General features: G+C 40.2%; 1 protein-coding gene across 1 annotated transcript in view; it reads right to left on the reverse strand.

Moving 5' to 3' along the window:
• The window catches only part of LOC128657263 (FERM, ARHGEF and pleckstrin domain-containing protein 2), a 261,529-nt gene that overhangs the window by 176,502 nt on the left and 59,928 nt on the right, over positions 1-25,099 (reverse strand). The window lies entirely within an intron of this gene.

The raw sequence follows: 25,099 nt of genomic DNA on the forward strand, positions 1-25,099 counted from the left end.
ACTTAAAATCAGTCCTATCCATTCTGTTTTAAGGTTATGCTGCTTAATTATATATAATTCACGTTAAGCAGAGCTGATCATATATTGATGTTAGGTTGATTCTAGATAGTGATATTGCTAAATCAGTATTGTAATGTGAGTAGTGTAAGGTCCAGTGGGATTATATGATTTTGTAGTGCACAATATTTTTCTTATAGAGGCAACACATAATCCAAACACATGGGGATATGATTACTTTTGGATACACAAATTGTATACTAAAAAAAACACAGCACATTTGTTATGTTAACATACAGCTCATTTTAACCCCTTCGTGACCAGAGCACTTTTCCATTAGTTGACCGTCTGGGACCAGGGCTATTTTTACATTTCTGCAGTCTTTGTGTTTAACTCTAATTTTCCTCTTACTCATTTACTGTACCCACACATTATATACCGTTTTTCTCACCATTAAATGGACTTTATAAAGATACCATTATTTTCATATCTTATAATTTACTATACATTTTTTTTATAAAATATGATGAAAAAATGGAAAAAAACACACACAAAAAATTTTGTCCTGAGTTTAGAAATACCCAATGTTTACATGTTTTTTGCAAGTTATAGGGCAATAAGTACAAGTAGCATTTTTCTATTTTAAAACTATTCTTTTCAAAATTAGCGATAGTTACATTGTAACACTGATATCTGTCAGGAATCCCTGAATAACCCTTCACATGTATATATTTTGTTAAAGAAGTCAACCTAAGGTATTAAACTTGGGGTATTTTTACTCTTTTCATGCAACCATTTTACCACCAATCTATGCTGAAGTTTGAAGAAAAAAAAAGTGGTGATTTTTTTACAAAATAGCCATTTTAGAATACATTTACTGAGAACGTTAAGGGTTACTGCCAAATAATACCCCAATATGCCTTCAGCAACATCTCCTGAGTACAGTGATACCACCCATGTATAGGCTTGTTGAGTTCTCAGGGGGTTAAAAGGTCTTATTTTTAGGGGGCACATTCCAGTTTTCCAACTTGGAATTTTCACATTTGTCATCATGCACCCATGTCCTATTTGGGACATTTCTATAGCTGGCCAATGTAATTTACCCCAATCAAACCATATATTTTAAAAAATAAGACCCCCTAGGGTATTTGAAATGCTGGTATTTTACCATTTTTCATGCACTAATTCAACCACCAGCCTTTGTCAAACTTTTGCGTATTCTTTTTTGTGTGTGTTATTTTTCACACACATTGTAGTTTAGGCATGGATTCTCAGTTTCTGATATGTGTTACTGCCAAAAAACACCTCAATATGCCTTCAGCAACATCTCCCGAGTACAGTGATACCACCCATGTATAGGTGTGTCGGGTTCTCTGGGGGCTAAAAGGCCTTATTTTTAGGGGGTGTGTTTCAATTTTTTGACAAAATAGCAATTTAAGAATACATTTACTGAGAACGCTAAGGGTTACTGCCAAATAACTCCCCAATATGCCTTCAGCAACATCTCCTGAGTACAGTGATACCACCCATGTATAGGTGTGTCTGGTTCTCCGGGGGCTAAAAGGCCTTATTTTTAGGGGGTGCGTTCCAGTTTTCCAACTTGGAATTTTCACATCTGTCATCATGCACCCATGTCCTATTTGGGACATTTCTAAAGCCTGCCAATGTAATTTACCCACATCAAACCATATATTTTTAAAAAGTAGACACCCTAGGGTATTTGAAATGCTGGTATTTTAAAACTTTCCATGCACTAATTCAACCACCAGTTTTTGTCAAACTATTGGGCAGTCATTTTTTTGTGTTAATTTTCACACACGTACTTAAGGCATGGATTTTCAGCTTCTGTTATGCGTTACTGCTAAATGTGTTACACCCAAATATGTGTTCACCAACATCTCCTGAGTACAGTAATACCACCTATGCATAGGTTTGTTGGTTGCTTGGGGGTGCAATGCCAAACGTCTGACATGTGTTTGTGATTTTTTTTCACATTTAACATATCTTTGCCTATCGTTTTTTGGGGGGCCTTTTTACATACCCCAATTTATTTGCTTGCCATGAAAGTGTATATTTTTGAAAATTTGACACCCCAATGTATTGTATATGGAGTGCTTTGATGCAACCGTTTTAGCCAAAAACAATTGGAGAAAGTGTATGGTGGTTTTCATTTTTACACACATATTGCTTTTTTTTACTATTATTTAGGAGAGATTGTTGTAAGTTATTGCAAGAAAACACTCCAGGTTGTTTTTTGCAAGACCTCCTGAGTACACCTATGCCCTCCATGCATAGGTTTGCCAGGATTTTGGAAAGGTTCAGTTACAATTGTATGACTTGTAATTTGAGTTGAAAGTGAGAGTATTTCCTCTGATAAGCCTATCTTGAGTTTGGGGCCTATTGCATACCCCAGTTTTATATTTTTGTCATGAAAGTGTATATATTTGAAACGTTGACGCCCCAAGGTATTGCATATAGAGTGCTTTGATGCAACCATTTTAGCCAAAAAAAATTGGAGAAAGTGTATGGTGGTAATTTTTCAATTTTCATTTTTACACACACATTGCTTTTTGACTATGATTTAGGAGAGCTTATTCTAAGTTATTGCAAGAAAACACTCCAGGTTGTTTTCTGCAAGATCCCCTGAATACACCCATGCCCCCCATGCATAGGTTTGACAGGGGTTTTGGTAAAATACAGCACCAATTTTAGAACTTATAAAAATAGAACAGTGAAATGTAAAACTGGCACAGTAAAAGTAAAAAACAAAAACTCAGTAACAGTAAACATAACCAACCCCCCCCCCCAAAAAAAAAACCACAACTGCAAATGTAAACAAAATTAGTGTGTGATACCGTTTAAAGCAGTCCCCAATGCAGAGTCCAGGCTGTCCAGGGCAATCAGGACAGTAAAAGGTGGTGTCCCTTCTCTGCCCCCTCTTGGTACAGACTCTGCATTTTTTTTTAGGTTTCTGCTTTGCGGCAGTAGGGGGGGTGTTTAAAAATAAAATGAGTAGCCCCAACTCTGCTCTCTCCCATCACTGCCCGGGGAGCAGGTGCATCTTGGTACAAAAGCCCGAAATGATCTGGAGCTGAAACTGTCAAAAAGTCAGTTTCATTCCGGGGTTTGCTTTTTTGAACAACAAAAAAGCATTGTGGGTTGCAATCTGCATTAAGCAAATTGCAACCTTTTTGTACCAGGCCATTGTCCAACGCATAATTAGGTAGGGCTGCAGCAGCTGATCTGCCAGATCAACCCCACCCATATGCCGGTTATAAGCCTTGATGCACACTGGTTTCCTTATGCTCTCAGCTCTGCCACAGTCCTCTCATTGTGGATGGTGGTAAGAAGGTACACATCCTTCTTGTCTCTGTACTTAAGTGCCAACAGCTCCTCTTGGCGCAGAGCTGAGGTCTCCCTCCTTTGTAGCCAGGTGCATGCAAGTTGTCCTGGGAAACCTGCACGGTTCTTTTTAATTGTATCACAAGCTACTGTATCAAAGCAATACAGTAGCTTGAACAAAAGGACACTTGTATAAAAATTATCTAAATACAAGTGGTACCCTTTGTTCATTAGGGGTAATATCAGGTCCCAGACAATCTTGCCAGTGGTTCCCATATGTTCTGGGCAACCTGGAGGGTCAAGGTGGCTATCCTTTCCCTCATACACCCGGAAGGCCTGAATATACCCAGTCTCGCTCTCACAGAGCTTATACAACTTTACTCCATATCTGGAGCACTTGGAAGGAATATACTGCTTGAATCCCAGCCTTCCCTTATACTTCATCAGGGATCCACACATATATTCCTTCCAGGTGTAGAAGCCTCTTCAAACCTGGCAGCAAAGTGGGTAATCAGGGGGCGGATTTTATACAGCCTGTCAAACCGAGGATGCTCCCTAGGGGGGCACAGGCTGTTGTAGCTGAAGTGCCTGAAATGTAGAATCATTTCATACCTCTTCCTCAACATACTCTGGGAGAAAAACATAATTTATGTAAGAACTTACCTGATAAATTCATTTCTTTCATATTAGCAAGAGTCCATGAGCTAGTGACGTATGGGATATACATTCCTACCAGGAGGGGCAAAGTTTCCCAAACCTCAAATGCCTATAAATACACCCCTCACCACACCCACAAATCAGTTTAACGCATAGCCAAGAAGTGGGGTGATAAGACATAAGTGCGAAAGCATTAAAAATAAGGAATTGGAATAATTGTGCTTTATACAAAAAAATCATAACCACCACAAAAAGGGTGGGCCTCATGGACTCTTGCTAATATGAAAGAAATGAATTTATCAGGTAAGTTCTTACATAAATTATGTTTTCTTTCATGTAATTAGCAAGAGTCCATGAGCTAGTGACGTATGGGATAATGACTACCCAAGATGTGGATCTTCCACGCAAGAGTCACTAGAGAGGGAGGGATAAAATAAAGACAGCCCATTCCGCTGAAAATAATCCACACCCAAAATAAAGTTTAAATCTTATAATGAAAAAAACTGAAATTATAAGCAGAAGAATCAGACTGAAACAGCTGCCTGAAGTACTTTTCTACCAAAAACTGCTTCAGAAGAAGAAAACACATCAAAATGGTAGAATTTAGTAAAAGTATGCAAAGAAGACCAAGTTGCAGCTTTGCAAATCTGATCAACCGAAGCTTCATTCCTAAACGCCCAGGAAGTAGAAACTGACCTAGTAGAATGAGCTGTAATCCTTTGAGGCGGAGTTTTACCCGACTCGACATAAGCATGATGAATTAAAGATTTCAACCAAGATGCCAAAGAAATGGCAGAGGCCTTCTGACCTTTCCTAGAACCGGAAAAGATAACAAATAGACTAGAAGTCTTTCGGAAATTCTTAGTAGCTTCAACATAATATTTCAAAGCTCTAACTACATCCAAAGAATGCAATGATCTCTCCTTAGAATTCTTAGGATTAGGACATAATGAAGGAACCACAATTTCTCTACTAATGTTGTTAGAATTCACAACCTTAGGTAAAAATTTAAAAGAAGTTCGCAACACCGCCTTATCCTGAAAAGGAGACTCACAAGAAAGAACAGATAATTCAGAAACTCTTCTAGCAGAAGAGATGGCCAAAAGAAACAAAACTTTCCAAGAAAGTAATTGATGTCCAGTGAATGCATAAGTTCAAACGGAGGACCCTGAAGAGCCCCCAGAACCAAATTCAAACTCCATGGAGGAGAAATTGACTTAATAACAAGTTTTATACGAACCAAAGTCTGAACAAAACAATCAAAATCAGGAAAACTAGCAATCTTTCTGTGAAAAAGAACAGAAAGAGCAAAGATTTGTCCTTTTAAGAAACTTGCAGACAAAACTTATCCAAACCATCCTGAAGAAACTGTAAAATTCTAGGAATTCTAAAAGAATGCCAAGAAAAATTATGAGAAAAACACCAAAAAATGCAAGTCTACCAGACTCAATAATATATCATCCTAGATACAGATTTACGAGCCTGCAACATAGTATTAATTACGGAGTCAGAGAAACCTCTATGACTGAGAATCAAGCGTTCAATCTCCATACCTTCAATTTTAAGGATTTGAGATCCTGATGGAAAAAAAGGACCTTGTGATAGAAGGTCTGATCTTAACGGAAGAGTCCACGGATGGCAAGGAGCCATCCGGACAAGATCCGCATACCAAAACCTGTGAGGCCATGCTGGAGCCACCAGCAGAATAAACGAACGCTCCTTTAGATTTTTGGAAATCACTCTTGAAAGAAGAACTAGAGGCGGAAAGATATAGTAGGATGATATTTCCAAGGAAGTGACAATGCATCCACTGCTTCCGCCTGAGGATCCCTGGATCTGGACAGATACCTGGGAAGCTTCTTGTTTAGATGAGAAGCCATCAGATCTATTTCTGGAAGTCCCCATATTTGAACAATCTGAAGAAATACCTCTGGGTGAAGAGACCATTCGCCCGGATGTAGCATTTGGCGACTGAGATAATCCGCTTCCCAATTGTCTATACCTGGGATATGAACCACAGAAATTAGACAGGAGCTGGATTTCGCCCATACAAGTATTCAAAATACTTCCTTTATAGCCAGAGGACTGTGAGTCCCTCTTGATGATTGACATATGCCACATTTGTGACATTGTCCGTCTGGAAACAAATGAACGACTCTCTCTTTAGAAGAGGCCATGACTGAAGAGCTCTGAAAATTGCACGGAGTTCCAAAATGTTGATTGGAAATCTCGCCTCCTGAGATTCCCAAAACCCCTTGTGCTGTCAGAAACTCCCATACAGCTCCCCAACCTGTCAGACTTGCATCTGTTTAGATCACAGTCCAGGTTGGAAGAACAAAAGAAGCCCCCTGAACTAAACAATGGTGGTCTGTACCACGTCAGAGGGTGTCGAACAATCGGTTTTAAAGATATTAAATGAGATATCTTTGTATAATCCCTGCACCACTGGTTCAGCATACAGAGCTGAAGAGGTCGCATGTGAAAATGAGCAAAGGGGAACACGTCCAATGCAGCAGTCATATGAACCTAGAATTTCCATGCATAAGGCTACCGAAGGGAATAATTGAGACTGAAGGTTTCGATAAGCTGAAACCAATTTCAGACGTCTCTTGTCTGACAGAGACAGAGTCATGGACACTGAATCTATCTGGAAACCTAAAAAAGGCTACTCTTGTCTGAGGAATCAACAAACGTTTTGGTTAATTGATCCTCCAACCATGTTCTTGAAGAAACAACACTCATAAAAAGCTGGAAAGGATCTTTCCATTGAAAATGAGCAAAGCGAATTGAATCCAATGCTGTTAAAACTTATATGCATATATAGCAACTGAAGGAAATAATAGAGACTAAAGGTACCGACAGACGGAACCCAATACAAATTGTCCCTTGTCTGATAGAGACAAAGACAGTGACATAAACCATCTGGAAACCTAAAAAAGGTGACCCTTGCGTGAGGAATCAAGAGCTTTTGAAAAAAAAAGATCCTCTAACTATGTCCTGAAGAGCAAAGTGAATCATATGAGATTCTGCATCCTCAGGAAATAATCTGAATGAAAACAGAAAAATGAAAAATATGCATTTATTGTATCTAATGAAAACAAATAATGCTATCAATGACCATGAAAAGGCAGAATAGTTTGAATAAAACTCCAAAACCCAGTTCCTAAAAAAGGAACTGGAAGAAATACCCCAGAAGATTCCAGGTCTGAGCAGCGCTTGAACCCCATGGGTGCCCAGCCATGCTTCAACAGTATCCAAAATATATAGGACAGAAACACACTTAAAGAAAGTGTTAGCCTTACTGGAATAAAATCAAAGAAATTTGGACAAAATAGAACCAAATAAATTTCAAAGAAGTCTTAACCTGCCCCTTACCAGCCAAGCTGGAATACGGCACGTACATCGCAATATTAGGGAGCTGATTTCGAACCCCAATTATAAACATGTTACTTGGGAAAAAACTCAGGAATTCATTCCTTAATAAGAACAACCAAACTAGTATAAGCTTAAAGTTTTAGTCTTAGAACTCAATCTTGAAGCCCATAGTAACAGATAAGAATTGAATCCAATTATAAAACAAATAATTGATTATCTTAGAACAAAAGAAATATGGATTTTCTTTTTTTTTTTTTTTTTTTTTTAAATCACAAAATTCTTCTAGCTAAAATAGCGAAAGACATAGATTAACCCTCATTTGCGAATATATTCAATAAAATGAAGACACAAATGAAATCATTAGCATGACAGTCCAGTTTAAAGGACCAGTCAAAACAGAGGACTTGCAAAATGCAAAACAACAAGACAAATGCAACAGCACCTAGTCTAGTAAATATTGTCCCTTTAACAATGCTAAAATAAATCATAATCTGATACTTGATCTTAAAGTAAACAGAAAAAATGAAGCAATTGCAATATCACAGGACCAAGAAAAGTACCTGAAACTAAATAATTTTCCATAAATAAGATACAACTATATAAAGGAAAATAAATACTATTTTGCTATAAAAACAATAGCATAATTAGTAGGAGTAGAGATAGCCCCAATAAATTGGAGAACCCTCCAAATTGAATTTAATTGCTGGCAAAGAATATAGTTTAAAACCTTTGAAGAAGGAATAAAAGAAAATTCTCAGCCTATTCCATTCCCTAGTATGGGGAATTGTTAAGAAAACCTCTGAAATCACAGAAGAATAAAAAGGCAGAAATAGTGTCAGCTAGTCTTAAAGAACTAGTTACCTTAATATCCAAAATAATCAACACCTCTTCAACAAAGAACAAATGTACTTTAATAATAAAAAAATTATAAAAAAGTAGATTTGTTAGTGTCAATATCTGATGAAGAGAATTTCTGAAAGAGAAAAAAACATCATCAGAGAAGGATAAATCAGTATGTTGTTGGTCATTTGAAACTTCAATAATTAAAAAAAGAAGTGAAAAAGACCTAAAAATTGTATTAGAAGGCACGAAGTCAGACAAAGCCTTAATCAGAAAAAATATTTCTTATAAATCTTCTAAACATTTCTTGTACTTAAGAATGGAAATGTATAAAGCATAAATACTAATGGAATCTGCATGTAAAAGTATATCATAATAACTTATTACAAACCATAGCTAAAGATAAACATTTATAACATTTAAAATAAATGAACTTAGCTTTGGTAGAACTGAAACTCAGTTAAGCATTTTTCCAGAAGTGGCTTCTGACTCAGGGACAATCGGAGACATCTTGCAATATGTAATAGAAAAAACAACATATAAAGCAAAAATGATCAAATTCCTTAAATGACAGTTTCAGGAATGGGAAAAAAATGCCAGTGAACAAGCTTCTAGCAACCAGAAGCAATAAATAATGAGACTTAAATAATGTGGAGACAATAGTGACGCCCATATTTTTTAGCGCCAAAAAAGACACCCACATTATTTGGCGCCTAAATGATTTTGGCACCAAAATGACGCCACATCCGGAACGTCGACACTTTTGGCGCAAAAAACGTCAAAAAATGACGCAACTTCCGGCGACACGTATGACGCCGGAAACAGAAAAAAAAATTTTGGGCCAAAAAAGTCCGCGCCAAGAATGACGCAATAAAATGAAGCATTTTCAGCCCCCGCGAGCCTAATAGCCCACAGGGAAAAAGTCAAATTTTAAGGTAAGAAAAAAATTGATTAATTCATATGCATTATCCCAAATATGAAACTGACTGACTGTCTGAAATAAGGAACGTTGAACATCCTGAGTCAAGGCAAATAAATGTTTGAACACATATATTTAGAACTTTATATAAAAGTGCCCAACCATAGCTTAGAGTGTCACAGAAAAACATAATTTATGTAAGAACTTACCTGATAAATTCATTTCTTTCATATTAACAAGAGTCCATGAGCTAGTGACGTATGGGATATACATTCCTACCAGGAGGGGCAAAGTTTCCCAAACCTTAAAATGCCTATAAATACACCCCTCACCACACCCACAAATCAGTTTAACGAATAGCCAAGAAGTGGGGTGATAAGAAACAAAGTGCGAAGCATATAAAATAAGGAATTGGAATAATTGTGCTTTATACAAAAAAAAATCATAACCACCACAAAAAAGGGTGGGCCTCATGGACTCTTGTTAATATGAAAGAAATGAATTTATCAGGTAAGTTCTTACATAAATTATGTTTTCTTTCATGTAATTAACAAGAGTCCATGAGCTAGTGACGTATGGGATAATGACTACCCAAGATGTGGATCTTTCCACACAAGAGTCACTAGAGAGGGAGGGATAAAATAAAGACAGCCAATTCCTGCTGAAAATAATCCACACCCAAAATAAAGTTTAACGAAAAACATAAGCAGAAGATTCAAACTGAAACCGCTGCCTGAAGAACTTTTCTACCAAAAACTGCTTCAGAAGAAGAAAATACATCAAAATGGTAGAATTTAGTAAAAGTATGCAAAGAGGACCAAGTTGCTGCTTTGCAGATCTGGTCAACCGAAGCTTCATTCCTAAATGCCCAGGAAGTAGATACTGACCTAGTAGAATGAGCTGTAATTCTCTGAGGCGGAATTTTACCCGACTCAACATAGGCAAGATGAATTAAAGATTTCAACCAAGATGCCAAAGAAATGGCAGAAGCTTTCTGGCCTTTCCTAGAACCGGAAAAGATAACAAATAGACTAGAAGTCTTACGGAAAGATTTCGTAGCTTCAACATAATATTTCAAAGCTCTAACAACATCCAAAGAATGCAACGATTTCTCCTTAGAATTCTTAGGATTAGGACATAATGAAGGAACCACAATTTCTCTACTAATGTTGTTGGAATTCACAACTTTAGGTAAAAATTCAAAAGAAGTTCGCAACACCGCCTTATCCTGATGAAAAATCAGAAAAGGAGACTCACAAGAAAGAGCAGATAATTCAGAAACTCTTCTAGCAGAAGAGATGGCCAAAAGGAACAAAACTTTCCAAGAAAGTAATTTAATGTCCAATGAATGCATAGGTTCAAACGGAGGAGCTTGAAGAGCTCCCAGAACCAAATTCAAACTCCAAGGAGGAGAAATTGACTTAATGACAGGTTTTATACGAACCAAAGCTTGTACAAAACAATGAATATCAGGAAGAATAGCAATCTTTCTGTGAAAAAGAACAGAAAGAGCGGAGATTTGTCCTTTCAAAGAACTTGCGGACAAACCCTTATCTAAACCATCCTGAAGAAACTGTAAAATTCTCGGTATTCTAAAAGAATGCCAAGAAAAATGATGAGAAAGACACCAAGAAATATAAGTCTTCCAGACTCTATAATATATCTCTCGAGATACAGATTTACGAGCCTGTAACATAGTATTAATTGATCCAAATTTCTTTGAAAAAACGTAACCTGCCCCCTACCAGCTGAACTGGAATGAGGGCCGTACCTTCATGTGAACTTAGAAGCAGGCTTTGCCTTTCTAGCAGGCTTGGATTTATTCCAGACTGGAGATGGTTTCCAAACTGAAACTGCTCCTGAGGACGAAGGATCAGGCTTTTGTTCTTTGTTGAAACGAAAGGAACGAAAACGATTGTTAGCCCTGTTTTTACCTTTAGATTTTTTATCCTGTGGTAAAAAAGTTCCTTTCCCACCAGTAACAGTTGAAATAATAGAATCCAACTGAGAACCAAATAATTTGTTTCCCTGGAAAGAAATGGAAAGTAGAGTTGATTTAGAAGCCATATCAGCATTCCAAGTCTTAAGCCATAAAGCTCTTCTGGCTAAGATAGCCAGAGACATAAACCTAACATCAACTCTAATAATATCAAAAATGGCATCACAGATAAAATTATTAGCATGCTGGAGAAGAATAATAATATCATGAGAATCACGATTTGTTACTTGTTGCGCTAGAGTTTCCAACCAAAAAGTTGAAGCTGCAGCAACATCAGCCAATGATATAGCAGGTCTAAGAAGATTACCTGAACACAGATAAGCTTTTCTTAGAAAAGATTCAATTTTTCTATCTAAAGGATCCTTAAACGAGGTACCATCTGACGTAGGAATGGTAGTACGTTTAGCAAGGGTAGAAATAGCCCCATCAACTTTAGGGATTTTGTCCCAAAATTCTAACCTGTCAGGCGGAACAGGATATAATTGCTTAAAACGTTTAGAAGGAGTAAATGAATTACCCAATTTATCCCATTCTTTGGAAATTACTGCAGAAATAGCATTAGGAACAGGAAAAACTTCTGGAATAACCGCAGGAGCTTTAAAAACCTTATCCAAACGTATAGAATTAGTATCAAGAGGACTAGAATCCTCTATTTCTAAAGCAATTAGTACTTCTTTAAGTAAAGAGCGAATAAATTCCATCTTAAATAAATATGAAGATTTATCAGCATCAATCTCTGAGATAGAATCCTCTGAACCAGAAGAGTCCAAAGAATCAGAATGATGGTGTTCATTTAAAAATTCATCTGTAGAGAGAGAAGATTTAAAAGACTTTTTACGTTTACTAGAAGGAGAAATAACAGACAAAGCCTTCTTTATGGATTCAGAAACAAAATCTCTTATGTTATCAGGAACATTCTGCACCTTAGATGTTGAGGGAACTGCAACAGGCAACGGTACATTACTAAAGGAAATATTATCTGCTTTAACAAGTTTGTCATGACAATTATTACAAACAACAGCTGGAGGAATAGCTACCAAAAGTTTACAGCAGATACACTTAGCTTTGGTAGATCCAGCAGGCAGTGATTTTCCTGTAGTATCTTCTGGCTCAGATGCAACGTGAGACATCTTGCAATATGTAAGAGAAAAAACAACATATAAAGCAAAATAGATCAAATTCCTTATAAGACAGTTTCAGGAATGGGAAAGAATGCCAAATATCAAGCTTCTAGCAACCAGAAGCAAATGAAAAATGAGACTGAAATAATGTGGAGACAAAAGCGACGCCCATATTTTTTAGCGCCAAATAAGACGCCCACATTATTTGGCGCCTAAATGCTTTTGGCGCCAAAAATGACGCCACATCCGGAACGCCGACATTTTTGGCGCAAAATAACGTCAAAAAATGACGCAACTTCCGGCGACACGTATGACGCCGGAAACGGAAAAGAATTTTTGCGCCAAAAAAGTCCGCGCCAAGAATGACGCAATAAAATGAAGCATTTTCAGCCCCCGCGAGCCTAACAGCCCACAGGGAAAAAAGTCAAATTTTTGAGGTAAGAAAAATATGATAATTCAATGCATAATCCCAAATATGAAACTGACTGTCTGAAAATAAGGAAAGTTGAACATTCTGAGTCAAGGCAAATAAATGTTTGAATACATATATTTAGAACTTTATAAATAAAGTGCCCAACCATAGCTTAGAGTGTCACAGAAATAAGACTTACTTACCCCAGGACACTCATCTACATGTTTGTAGAAAGCCAAACCAGTACTGAAACGAGAATCAGTAGAGGTAATGGTAAATATAAGAGTATATCGTCGATCTGAAAAGGGAGGTAAGAGATGAATCTCTACGACCGATAACAGAGAACCTTATGAAATAGACCCCGTAGAAGGAGATCACTGCATTCAATAGGCAATACTCTCTTCACATCCCTCTGACATTCACTGCACGCTGAGAGGAAAACCGGGCTCCAACTTGCTGCGGAGCGCATATCAACGTAGAATCTAGCACAAACTTACTTCACCACCTCCCTTGGAGGCAAAGTTTGTAAAACTGATTTGTGGGTGTGGTGAGGGGTGTATTTATAGGCATTTTAAGGTTTGGTAAACTTTGCCCCTCCTGGTAGGAATGTATATCCCATACGTCACTAGCTCATGGACTCTTGTTAATTACATGAAAGAAATAAGACTTACTTACCCCAGGACACTCATCTACAAGTAGTAGAAAGCCAAACCAGTACTGAAACGAGAATCAGTAGAGGTAATGGTATATATAAGAGTATATCGTCGATCCGAAAAGGGAGGTAAGAGATGAATCTCTACGACCGATAACAGAGAACCTATGAAATAGACCCCGTAGAAGGAGATCATTGAATTCAAATAGGCAATACTCTCCTCACATCCCTCTGACATTCACTGCACGCTGAGAGGAAAACCGGGCTCCAACCTGCTGCGGAGTGCATATCAACGTAGAATCTAGCACAAACTGACTTCACCAAAGTTTGTAAAACTGATTTGTGGGTGTGGTGAGGGGTGTATTTATAGGCATTTGAGGTTTGGGAAACTTTGCCCCTCCTGGTAGGAATGTATATCCCATACGTCACTAGCTCATGGACTCTTGCTAATTACATTAAAGAAATGGGGGTAGAGCAAATGGGGCTACTGCTCCAGTAGGAGCGGATGGAGGGTTTCTTTATGATACTCATCAGCATAGTCAATGCTGGCACATCGATTGGGGGCGCATTGCTGCTTTGCCAAAAAAAGTGTCAGGCTTTGCAGCATGGAACTGATGGGCATATAAATTAGTTTGAGCGACAATGTTCCCCAATACATCATTGCCCAGAAACACCTCCATAAACTGCTGGGGGCTAAATCCTGCCCCGTCAACATTGATGCCAGGATGATTCAGCATCAGTGGCAGCAGGAGCAACACGTCTCCTTCTGGCAGGGGGGCTAGCAGCCACAGATACATCACTGTCAGTTGACGCGTCTGACTCTGACGTAAGGATGGCATATGCCTCCTCAGCACTATATGTTCTCTGTGACATGATTTATGTTTATCTGTCACAGAGAAAAAAAAATTACTAAAAAAAAAAAAATGAACACACATTAAATAAATGGCTCTAAAAAAAAAGAACCCCTAAAAAAATGCACAGAGCAATAAAGTGCTTTTGTGCAAGAGCCAATGATTTGTAGTGATCACTGGCTAGCTAGGGGTTAATGGTTCTGAAAAGAACCTTTGGGTCTCACAATTTTTTAAACTAATATAACTAACTAAAACTCTCTCTCCAACAAAAGCGCAAGTGAGGAGAGGGAGGGAGATCCACACTGATTAGTGTCAATATTTACCAATATTAACATGATCAGACAAATGGGATATTTTATTATTATAATTTAAATTATAGAGCAAGCTAAGATTGGATGACCTTAGCCTGCCCCTATGATGAGGCAGGCTTTGGACTCCCCCAGAAGCCCCATGATGCACTGGGCATCGCCATCTTTAAAGCCACATGGGGGAGGGGTGCTATATGGGGCTATTTTATTAAAAATACATATTTTTTATTATAATTTTTTATGTCATGCTACCAACCCACCAAGGCACTTAGCACACTTACAGAGCATCAGAAGCCTGCCCAATGGCTTCTAATTATCTGCCTGACTGCTGGGCTCCACGTGGAGTCAAACCGGAAGTGATCACTCAGTGGGAACGATCAAAATGGAGCCCAGCAGTCAGGAACAGTATTGCGGGATGCCTCAACATCGAGGCATCACTGTAATAATGTTTGAGCGGCTTCCTACGCTCAGATTACCCTCCCCTGCTTCTATTATGTTATATGTGTTCCATAGTGTCTCTAAGTCTCTAGATGTGCTAGTTCATAAGTGTAGAGAGAGTTATAACAAAGGTGTTATTATATATATTATTCATGGATATTAAAAATACAGAACAGTGACTGGTATAAAATTGGAACATAATTGGAACTTTTTTGAACCCTGCTTACAATGGTGTTTCTCCTCTTTAACCAGGTATGTGCATAAGGACTCCTATTTAACCCTTCATCACATATTATAACTGCATATTCCCCTACAAATCTTTATCTCTGGTATGTGCATAAGGACTCCATTTTAACCCTGCATCACATATTATAACTGCATATTCCCCTAAAAATCTTTATCTCTGGTATGTGCATAAGGACTCCATTTAAACAACGGAGTTATACAAAGGAGTGGACAACAGAGATATGTAGTTTTCAAATCTGATATCTTTATTAACCTTATCCTCCCTTCTCAAAGTCACAGCTCTTCCTTTCACAAACAGCACTCAGACAATTCATATTTCCCCTTCTCTTCTACCTTTCCCCCTCTACAACACACATGAACTCTATTCCTATCTCACATCCCTCAGTCACCCATGCTTCACTGATCCTAAACTTAAACACTCACATAAGACACATTCTCATCTCCTTTCACTCACCATCTTTCTTCTTCTTGCAGCTGGGGATGTCTCGCCTAACCCAGGTCCACCCTCTGCTTCCCCCAGATCACTACCCCAAATGACACCTCATACACCTTGCCCGCGTAACCCTTTAAACCTCATTAACTGCACCTCTGTTAACACACCCCAATTCTTGTGTGCCCTTTGGAATGCACGCTCGGTATGCAATAAGCTTACATCTATTCACAACCTATTTATTTCATGTTCACTTAACCTGTTAGTCCTCACTGAAACTTGGCTTTCCTCCTCAAACACAACTGCTGTAGCCTCTCTGTCCTATGGCGGCCTGCACTTCAGTCACACTCCCAGGCCTGGAGACAAACAAAAAGGAGGAGTAGGAATTCTCCTGTCTCCTCACAGTACCTTTCACTGCATTCCTTCACCCCCCCTCTCTTTCCTTCTCATCTTTTAAAGTTTATGCTATCCGCCTCTCCTCCCCTATAGCTCTTCGTGTTGCAGTTATCTATCGGCCCCCTGGCCCAGCATCACAATTTCTGGACCACTTTGAAGCCTGGCTTCCACATTTTCTCTCTTGTAATGTCCCTTCTCTCATCTTAGGGGACTTCAACATACCCCTTGATAAGCCTAACATGCCTGCTGCCTCTAAACTTCTATCCCTTACCACCTCTTTAGGCCTATCACAGTGGACAACATCTCCAACCCACTGTGAAGGCAACTCCATAGACCTGGTCTTCACTAATCTTTGTGCTGCTTCCAACTCCCTTAGCTTCCCCTTTCCTCTCTCTGAGCACCATCTACTAACTTTCTCTCTTACTCTACCTGCTACATCTTTGCAAGCCCCCAAAAAACTGCTACCTTACAAGAATTTAAATGACTTGGATCTCACAGACTTTTCCACTCAACTGAGTCCTCTGCTCTCTGACATTTCATCCCTCACTTGTCGAAACCTTGTGTCTCTACAGTATAATTCGGCACTAAAATCAACACTTGACAAAACTGCATCCTCCACTCTTCAATGTACATCAATCACTCTGTGACAACCATGGCACACCAAACAGATCAGATATCTTCAGCGATGCTCACGGGCTGCTGAATGGCAGTGGAGGAAATCACACACCTGTGCTGATTTTCAGCATTATAAATTCACCCTTATGTCCTACAACTCTACGCTCAGCCTGGCCAAACAAGTCTATTTCTCCTCCCTTGTGTCATCTCACACATCCAACCCCAAAAAGCTGTTCTCAACCTTTAACTCCCATCTACGTCCGCTTGCACCCCCACTAACTTCAAAAATAAAATTGACACTATTAGAAAACATAATTTATGCTTACCTGATAAATTTATTTCTCTTGTAGTGTATCCAGTCCACGGATCATCCATTACTTATGGGATATTCTCCTTCCCAACATGAAGTTGCAAGAGTCCACCCACAGCAGAGCTGCTATATAGCTCCTCCCCTAACTGCCATATCCAATCATTCGACCGAAAACACGCAGAGAAAGGAAAAACCATAGGGTGCAGTGGTGACTGTAGTTTAAATGAAAAAGTTACCTGCCTTAAAAGGACAGGGCGGGCCGTGGACTGGATACACTACAAGAGAAATAAATTTATCAGGTAAGCATAAATTATGTTTTCTCTTGTTAAGTGTATCCAGTCCACGGATCATCCATTACTTATGGGATACCAATACCAAAGCTAAAGTACATGGATGAAGGGAGGGACAAGGCAGGTACTTAAACGGAAGGAACCACTGCCTGAAAAAACCCTTTCTCCCAAAAATAGCCTCCGAAGAAGTAAAGTATCAAATTTGTTAAATTTGAAAAAGTATGAAGCGCAGACCAAGACGCCGTCTTGTAAATCTGTTCAACAGAAGCCTCATTTTAAAAAGGCCCAAGTGAAAGCCACAGCTCTAGTAGAATGAGCTTTAATCCCTTCAGGAGGCTGCTGTCCAGCAGTTTCATAAGCTAAACGAATTCTGCTTTTTAACCAAAAATAAAGAGAGGTTGCTGAAGTCTTTTGACCTCTCCTCTGTCCAGAGTAGACAACAAACAAGGTAAATGTTTGATGAAAATCTGAAGTAGCTTGTAAGAAAAACTTTAAAGCATGAACCACGTCCAAATTGTGTAATAGACGTTCCTTCTTTGAAGAAGGATTAGGATACAAGAACGGAACAACAATCTCTTGAGTGATATTCTTGTTAGATACCACCTTAGGTAAAAACCCAGGTTTGGTACGCAGGACTACCTTATCCGTACGGAGGACCAGATAAGGAGAATCACATTGTAAAGCAGATAACTCGGAGACTCTACAAGCCGAGGAATAGCTACCAAAAAGGAACTTTCCAAGATAAAAGTTTGATATCTATGGAATGAAGAGGTTCAAACTGAACTCCTTGAAGAACCTTAATAATCAGGTTTAAGCTCCATGGCGGGGCAACAGGTTTAAACACAGGCTTGGTTCTAACCAAAGCCTGACAAAATGCCTGAACGTCTGGAATATCTGCCAGACGCATGTGCAAAAGAATAGACAGAGTAGAAATCTGTCCTTTTAAGGAACTAGCTGACAACCCTTTTCTCAAAATTATCTTGGAGAAAAGATAATATCCTGGGAATCCTGACTTTACTCCATGAGTAACCCTTGGATTCATACCAATAAGGTATTTACGCCATATCTATGTTAAATTTTCCTAGTGACAGGCTTTCCATGTATCAATGACTGACTCGGAGAAGCCATGCTTTGATAACATCAAGCGTTCGGTCTCCAGGCAGTCCATCTCAGAGAAGTTAAATTTAGATGGTTGAAAGGACCCTGAGGTAGAGGGTCCTGTCTCAGAAGCAGAGACCATGGTGGAAAGGATGATATGTCCACCAGATCTGCATACCAGGTCCTGCGTGGCCACGCAGGCGCTGTCAAAAACACCAAAGCACTCTCCTGCTTGATCTTGTGCAAACACCTCCGGAGGGAATTCCCACTCCCCCGGATGAAAAGTCTGACGACTTAGAAAATCCGCCTCCCAGTTCTCAACACCTGGGATATGGATAGCTGATAGACAAGAGTGAGTCTCTGTCCAGTGAATTATTTTAAGACTTAACATCGCTATGGAACTTCTGTTCCCCCTTGATGGTTGATGTAAGTCACAGTCGTGATATTATCCGACTGAAATCTGATGTACCTCAGAGTTGCTAACTGAGGCCAAGCCTGAAGAGCATGGAATGTCGCTCCCAGTTCCAGAATATTTATTAGAAGGAGGGTCTCCTCCTGAGTCCATTATCCCTGAGCCTTCAGGGAGTTCCAGACTGTATCCCAACCTAAAAGGCTGGCATCTGTTGTAACAATTGTCCCATCTGACCTGCGGAAGGTCATACCCTTGGACAGATGGACCCGAGATAGCCACCAGAGAAGAGAATCTCTGGCCTCTTGGTCCAGATTTAACAGGGGGACAAATCTGTGTAATCCCCGTTCCATTGACTGAGCATGCATAGTTGCAGCGGTCTGAAATGTAGGCGTGCAAACGGTACTATGTCCCTTGCTGCTACCATTAAGCCGATTACATTCATGTACCGAGCCACCGAAGGAAACTTTGACAACCTGAACTCCGTCAGGTAAATTTTCATTTCTACAGAATCTATCAGAGTCCCTAGGAAGGAAACCCTTGAGATTGGGGATAGAGAACTCTTTCCTTGTTCACTTTCCACCCATGCAATCTCAGAAATGCCAGTACTACGTCCGTATGAGACTTGGCAATTTGGATGTTTGACGCCTGTATCAGGATGTCGTCTAAATAAGGGACCACTTCTATGCCCCGCGGCCTAAGGACCGACAAAGCGACCCCAGAACCTCCATAAAGATTATTGGGGCTATAGTTAACCCAAAGGAAAGAGCTACAAACTGGTAATGCCTGTCTAGAAAGGCAAACCTGAAAAACGATGGTGATCTTTATGCATCGTAATGTGAGGATAAGCATCCCTCAAATCCATTGTAGTCCTCTATTGACTCTCCTGGATCATAGTTAAGATGGTACGAATAGTTTCCATCTGAAATGATGGAATTCTGAGGAATTTGTTTAAGATCTTTAGATCCAAAATAGGTCTTAAGGTTCCCTCTCCTTGGGAACCACAAACAGATTTGAGTAAAACTCTGTCCCTGTTCCTCTCTTGGAACAGGATGGGTCTCGTACACAATGTAAGAATGCCTCTTTCTTTATCTGGTTTGCAGATAATTGAGAAAGGCGAAATCTCCCCTTTTTTGGGGGGGAAGCTTTGAAATCCAGAAGATATCTCTGGGTATAATTTCCAATGCCCAGGGATCCTGGGCATCTCTTGCCCACGCCTGGGCGAAGAATGAAAGTATGCCCCCTACAGGATCCATTACCGGATAGGGGTCCGTTCCTTCATGCTGTCTTAGAGGCAGCAGCAGGCTCCTTGGCCTGCTTATCTTTGTTCCAGGTCCGGTTGTCTCCAGACCGTCTTGGACTGAGCAAAAGTTCCCTCTTGTTTTGCCTTAGAGGAAGTTGATGCCACACCTGCCTTGAAGTTTCGAAAGGCACGAAAATTAGACTTTTTGGCCCTTGATTTGGACCTATCCTGAGGAAGGGCATGACCTTTTAATCCAGTGATATTAGCAATAATCTCCTTCAAACCAGGCCCGAATAGGGTCTGCCCCTTGAAGGGAAGTTAAGTAGCTTATTTATTAAAGTCACGACAGCTGACCATGATATAAGCCATAGCGCTCTGCGCACCAGTATAGTAAAAAACAGAATTCCTAGCCGTTAGTTTAGTCAAATGAACAAAGGCATCAGAAACAAAGGAATTGGCTAGATTAAGTGCTCTAAGCTTGTCAAGTATATTCACCCAATGGAGTCGCAACCTGTAAAGCCTCATCCAGAGACTCAAACCAGAACGCCGCAGCAGCAGTGACAGGAGCAATGCATGCAAGGGGCTGCAGGATAAAACCTTGTTGAATAAACATTTTCCTAAGGTAACCCTCTAATTTTTTATCCATTGGATTTAAAAAAGCACAACTGTCCTCGACAGGGATAGTGGTACGCTTAGCTAGAGTAGAAACTCTTCTCACCACCTTAGGAACTGTCTGCCATAAGTCCCGTGTGGTGGCATCTATAAGAAACATTTTTTTAAAAAATAGGAGGGGAAGAGAACGGCACACCTGGTCTATCCCATTCCTTATTAATAATTTCTGTAAACCTCTTTAGGTATTGGAAAAACATCAGTACACACCGGCACTGCACAGTATTTATTCAGTCTACACAATTTCTCTGGCACTGCGATTGTAACACAGTCATTCAGAGCAGCTAAAACCTCCCTGAGCAACAAGTGGAGGTTCTCAAGCATAAATTTTAAATGTAGAAATATCAGAAACAGGTTAAATCATCTTCCCTGAGTCAAAAATATCACCCACAGACTGAAGCTCCCCTCAGCTTCTGCATATTGTGAGGCAGTATCAGACATGGTTCTTAAAGCATCTGTATGCTCTATATCTACCCCCAGAGCTATCTTGTTTTCCTTTAATTTCAGGTAGTCTGACTAATACCGCTGCCAGTGTATTATTCATAACTTTCGCCATGTCTTGTAAAATAAACGCTATGGGCGCCCTTGATGTACTTGGCACCATTTGAGCGTGAGTCCCTGAAGCGGGAGTCAAAGGGTCTGACACGTGGGGAGAGTTAGTCGGCATAACTTCCCCCTCGACAGAATCCTCTGGTGATAATTTTTTAAAGACAAAAACTGATCTTTATTGTTTAACATGAAATCAGTACATCTGGTACACATTCTAAGATGGGGTTCCACCATGGCTTTAAACATAATGAACAAGGAGTTCCATCTATGTCAGACATGTTTGTACAGACTAGCAATGAGACTAGTAAGCTTGGAAAACACTTTAAATCAAGTTAACAAGCAAATATAAAAAACGTTACTGTGCCTTTAAGAGAAACAAATTTTGTCAAAATTTTAAAAACAGTGAAAAAAGGCAGTAAATCAAACGAATTTTTTACAATATATGTAATAAGTTAACAGAGCATTGCACCCACTTGCAAATGGATGATTAACCCCTTAATGCAAAAAACGGATAAAAAAAACAACAACATAGACGTTTTTTAACAGACACAACAAACTGCCACAGCTAAGCTGTGGTCTTACCTTCCCTATAAACGATTTTGGAAGCCTTTTTAGCCCTTTAGAGATGTCCTATAGTATTCATGGGACTGCTGAGGGAAGCTGGATGATTCATTTTGTAATTTTAACTGTGCAAAAAAACGCTAAAATAGGCCCCTCCCACTCATATTACAACAGTGGAAAGCCTCAGGAAACTGTTTCTAAGCAAAATCTAAGCCAAACATGTGGAAAAAAACTAGGCCCCAATAAAGTTTTATCACCAAAGCATATATAAAAACATAATTTATGCTTACCTGATAAATTTATTTCTCTTGTAGTGTATTCAGTCCACGGGTCATCCATTACTTATGGGATATATTCCCTTCCCAACAGGAAGTTGCAAGAGGATCACCCAAGCAGAGCTGCCACACAGCCCCTCCCCTCACATGTCATATCCAGTCATTCGACCGAAACAAGACAAGAAAGGAGAAACCATAGGGTGCAGTGGTGACTGGAGTTTTAATTAAATTTTAGATCTGCCTTAAAAGACAGGGCGGGCCGTGGACTGAATACACTACAAGAGAAATAAATTTATCAGGTAAGCATAAATTATGTTTTCTCTTGTTAAGTGTATTCAGTCCACGGGTCATCCATTACTTATGGGATACCAATACCAAAGCCAAAGTACACGGATGATGGGAGGGACAAGGCAGGAACCACTGCCTGTAGAACCTTTCTCCCAAAAACAGCCTCCGAAGAAGCAAAAGTGTCAAATTTGTAAAATTTTGAAAAAGTGTGAAGCGAAGACCAAGTTGCAGCCTTGCAAATCTGTTCAACAGAGGCCTCATTCTTAAAGGCCCAGGTGGAAGCCACAGCTCTAGTGGAATGAGCTGTAATTCTTTCAGGGGGCTGCTGTCCAGCAGTCTCATAGGCTAAACGTATTATGCTACGAAGCCAAAAGGAGAGAGAGGTTGCCAAAGCTTTTTGACCTCTCCTCTGAGCAGAGTACACGACAAACAGGGATGAAGTTTGACGAAAATCTTTAGTTGCCTGTAAATAGAACTTCAGGGCACGCACTACGTCCAGATTATGCAAAAGTCGTTCCTTCTTTGAAGAAGGATTAGGACATAATGATGGAACAACAATCTCCTGATTGATATTCCTGTTAGAAACTACCTTAGATAAAAACCCAGGATTAGTACGCAGAACTACCTTGTCTGAATGGAAAATCAGATAAGGAGAATCACAATGTAAGGCCGATAACTCAGAGACTCTTCGAGCCGAGGAAATAGCCATCAAAAACAGAACTTTCCAAGATAAAAGCTTAATATCAATGGAATGAAGGGGTTCAAACGGAACCCCTTGAAGAACTTTAAGAACCAAGTTTAAGCTCCACGGAGGAGCAACAGTCTTAAACACAGGCTTAATCCTAGCCAAAGCCTGACAAAAAGCCTGGACGTCTGGAACTTCTACCAGACGTTTGTGTAAGAGAATAGAAAGAGCAGAAATCTGTCCCTTTAACGAACTAGCAGATAAGCCCTTTTCTAAACCCTCTTGTAGAAAAGACAATATCCCATGAGTAACTCTTGGATTCGCACCAATATAAATATTTACGCCATATCTTATGGTAAATTTTTCTGGTAACAGGCTTCCGTGCCTGTATTAAGGTATCAATAACTGACTCCGAGAAGCCACGCTTTGATAGAATCAAGCGTTCAATCTCCATGCAGTCAGCCTCAGAGAAATTAGATTTGGATGCTTGAAAGGACCTTGTATTAGAAGGTCCTGCCTCAGAGGAAGAGACCATGGTGGACAGGACGACATGTCCACTAGGTCTGCATACCAGGTCCTGCGTGGCCACGCAGGCGCTATCAGAATCACCGATGCTCTCTCCTGTTTGATCTTGGCAATCAGTCGAGGTAGCATCGGAAATGGTGGAAACACATAAGCCATGTTGAAGACCCAAGGGGCTGTCAGAGCATCTACCAGCGCTGCTCCCGGGTCCCTGGACCTGGATCCGTAACAAGGAAGCTTGGCGTTCTGGCGAGACGCCATGAGATCCAGATCTGGTTTGCCCCAACGATGAATCAGTTGAGCGAAGACCTCCGGATGAAGTTCCCACTCCCCCGGATGAAAAGCCTGGCGACTTAGAAAATCCGCCTCCCAGTTCTCCATGCCTGGGATGTAGATCGCTGACAGGTGGCAAGAGTGAGACTCTGCCCAGCGAATTATCTTTGAGACTTCCAACATCGCTAGGGAACTCCTGGTTCCCCCTTGATGGTTGATGTAAGCCACAGTCGTGATGTTGTCCGACTGAAATCTGATGAACCTCAGTGTTGCTAACTGAGGCCAAGCTAGAAGAGCATTGAATATTGCTCTCAACTCCAGAATATTTATTGGGAGGAGTTTCTCCTCCTGAGTCCATAATCCCTGAGCCTTCAGGGAGTTCCAGACTGCGCCCCAACCTAGAAGGCTGGCATCTGTTGTCACAATCGTCCAATCTGGCCTGCGAAAGGTCATACCCTTGGACAGATGGACCCGAGAAAGCCACCAGAGAAGAGAATCTCTGGTCTCTTGGTCCAGATTTAGCAGAGGAGACAAATCTGAGTAATCCCCATTACACTGACTTAGCATGCATAATTGCAGCGGTCTGAGATGCAGGCGCGCAAATGGCACTATGTCCATTGCCGCTACCATTAAGCCGATTACTTCCATGCACTGAGCCACTGACGGGCGTGGAATGGAATGAAGGACACGGCAAGCATTTAGAAGTTTTGATAACCTGGACTCCGTCAGGTAAATTTTCATCTCTACAGAATCTATAAGAGTCCCTAGAAAGGAGACTCTTGTGAGTGGTGATAGAGAACTCTTTTCCTCGTTCACTTTCCACCCATGCGACCTCAGAAATGCCAGAACTATCTCTGTATGAGACTTGGCCATTTGAAAGCTTGACGCCTGTATCAGGATGTCGTCTAGATACGGAGCCACCGCTATGCCTCGCGGTCTTAGAACCGCCAGAAGTGAGCCCAGAACCTTTGTAAAGATTCTCGGGGCCATAGCCAACCCGAAGGGAAGAGCTACAAACTGGTAATGCCTGTCTAGAAAGGCAAATCTTAGGTACCGATAATGATCTTTGTGAATCGGTATGTGAAGGTAGGCATCCTTTAAGTCTACTGTGGTCATGTATTGACCCTCTTGGATCATGGGTAGGATGGTTCGAATAGTTTCCATTTTGAATGATGGAACTCTTAGGAATTTGTTTAAGATTTTTAGGTCCAAGATTGGTCTGAAGGTTCCCTCTTTCTTGGGAACCACAAACAGATTTGAGTAAAACCCTTGCCCTTGTTCCATCCGCGGAACAGGGTGGATCACCCCCATTACTAAGAGGTCTTGCAC

This window comes from Bombina bombina, chromosome 4, assembly GCF_027579735.1.
Source record: "Bombina bombina isolate aBomBom1 chromosome 4, aBomBom1.pri, whole genome shotgun sequence".
In the NCBI taxonomy this organism is placed as follows: Eukaryota; Metazoa; Chordata; class Amphibia; order Anura; family Bombinatoridae; genus Bombina; species Bombina bombina.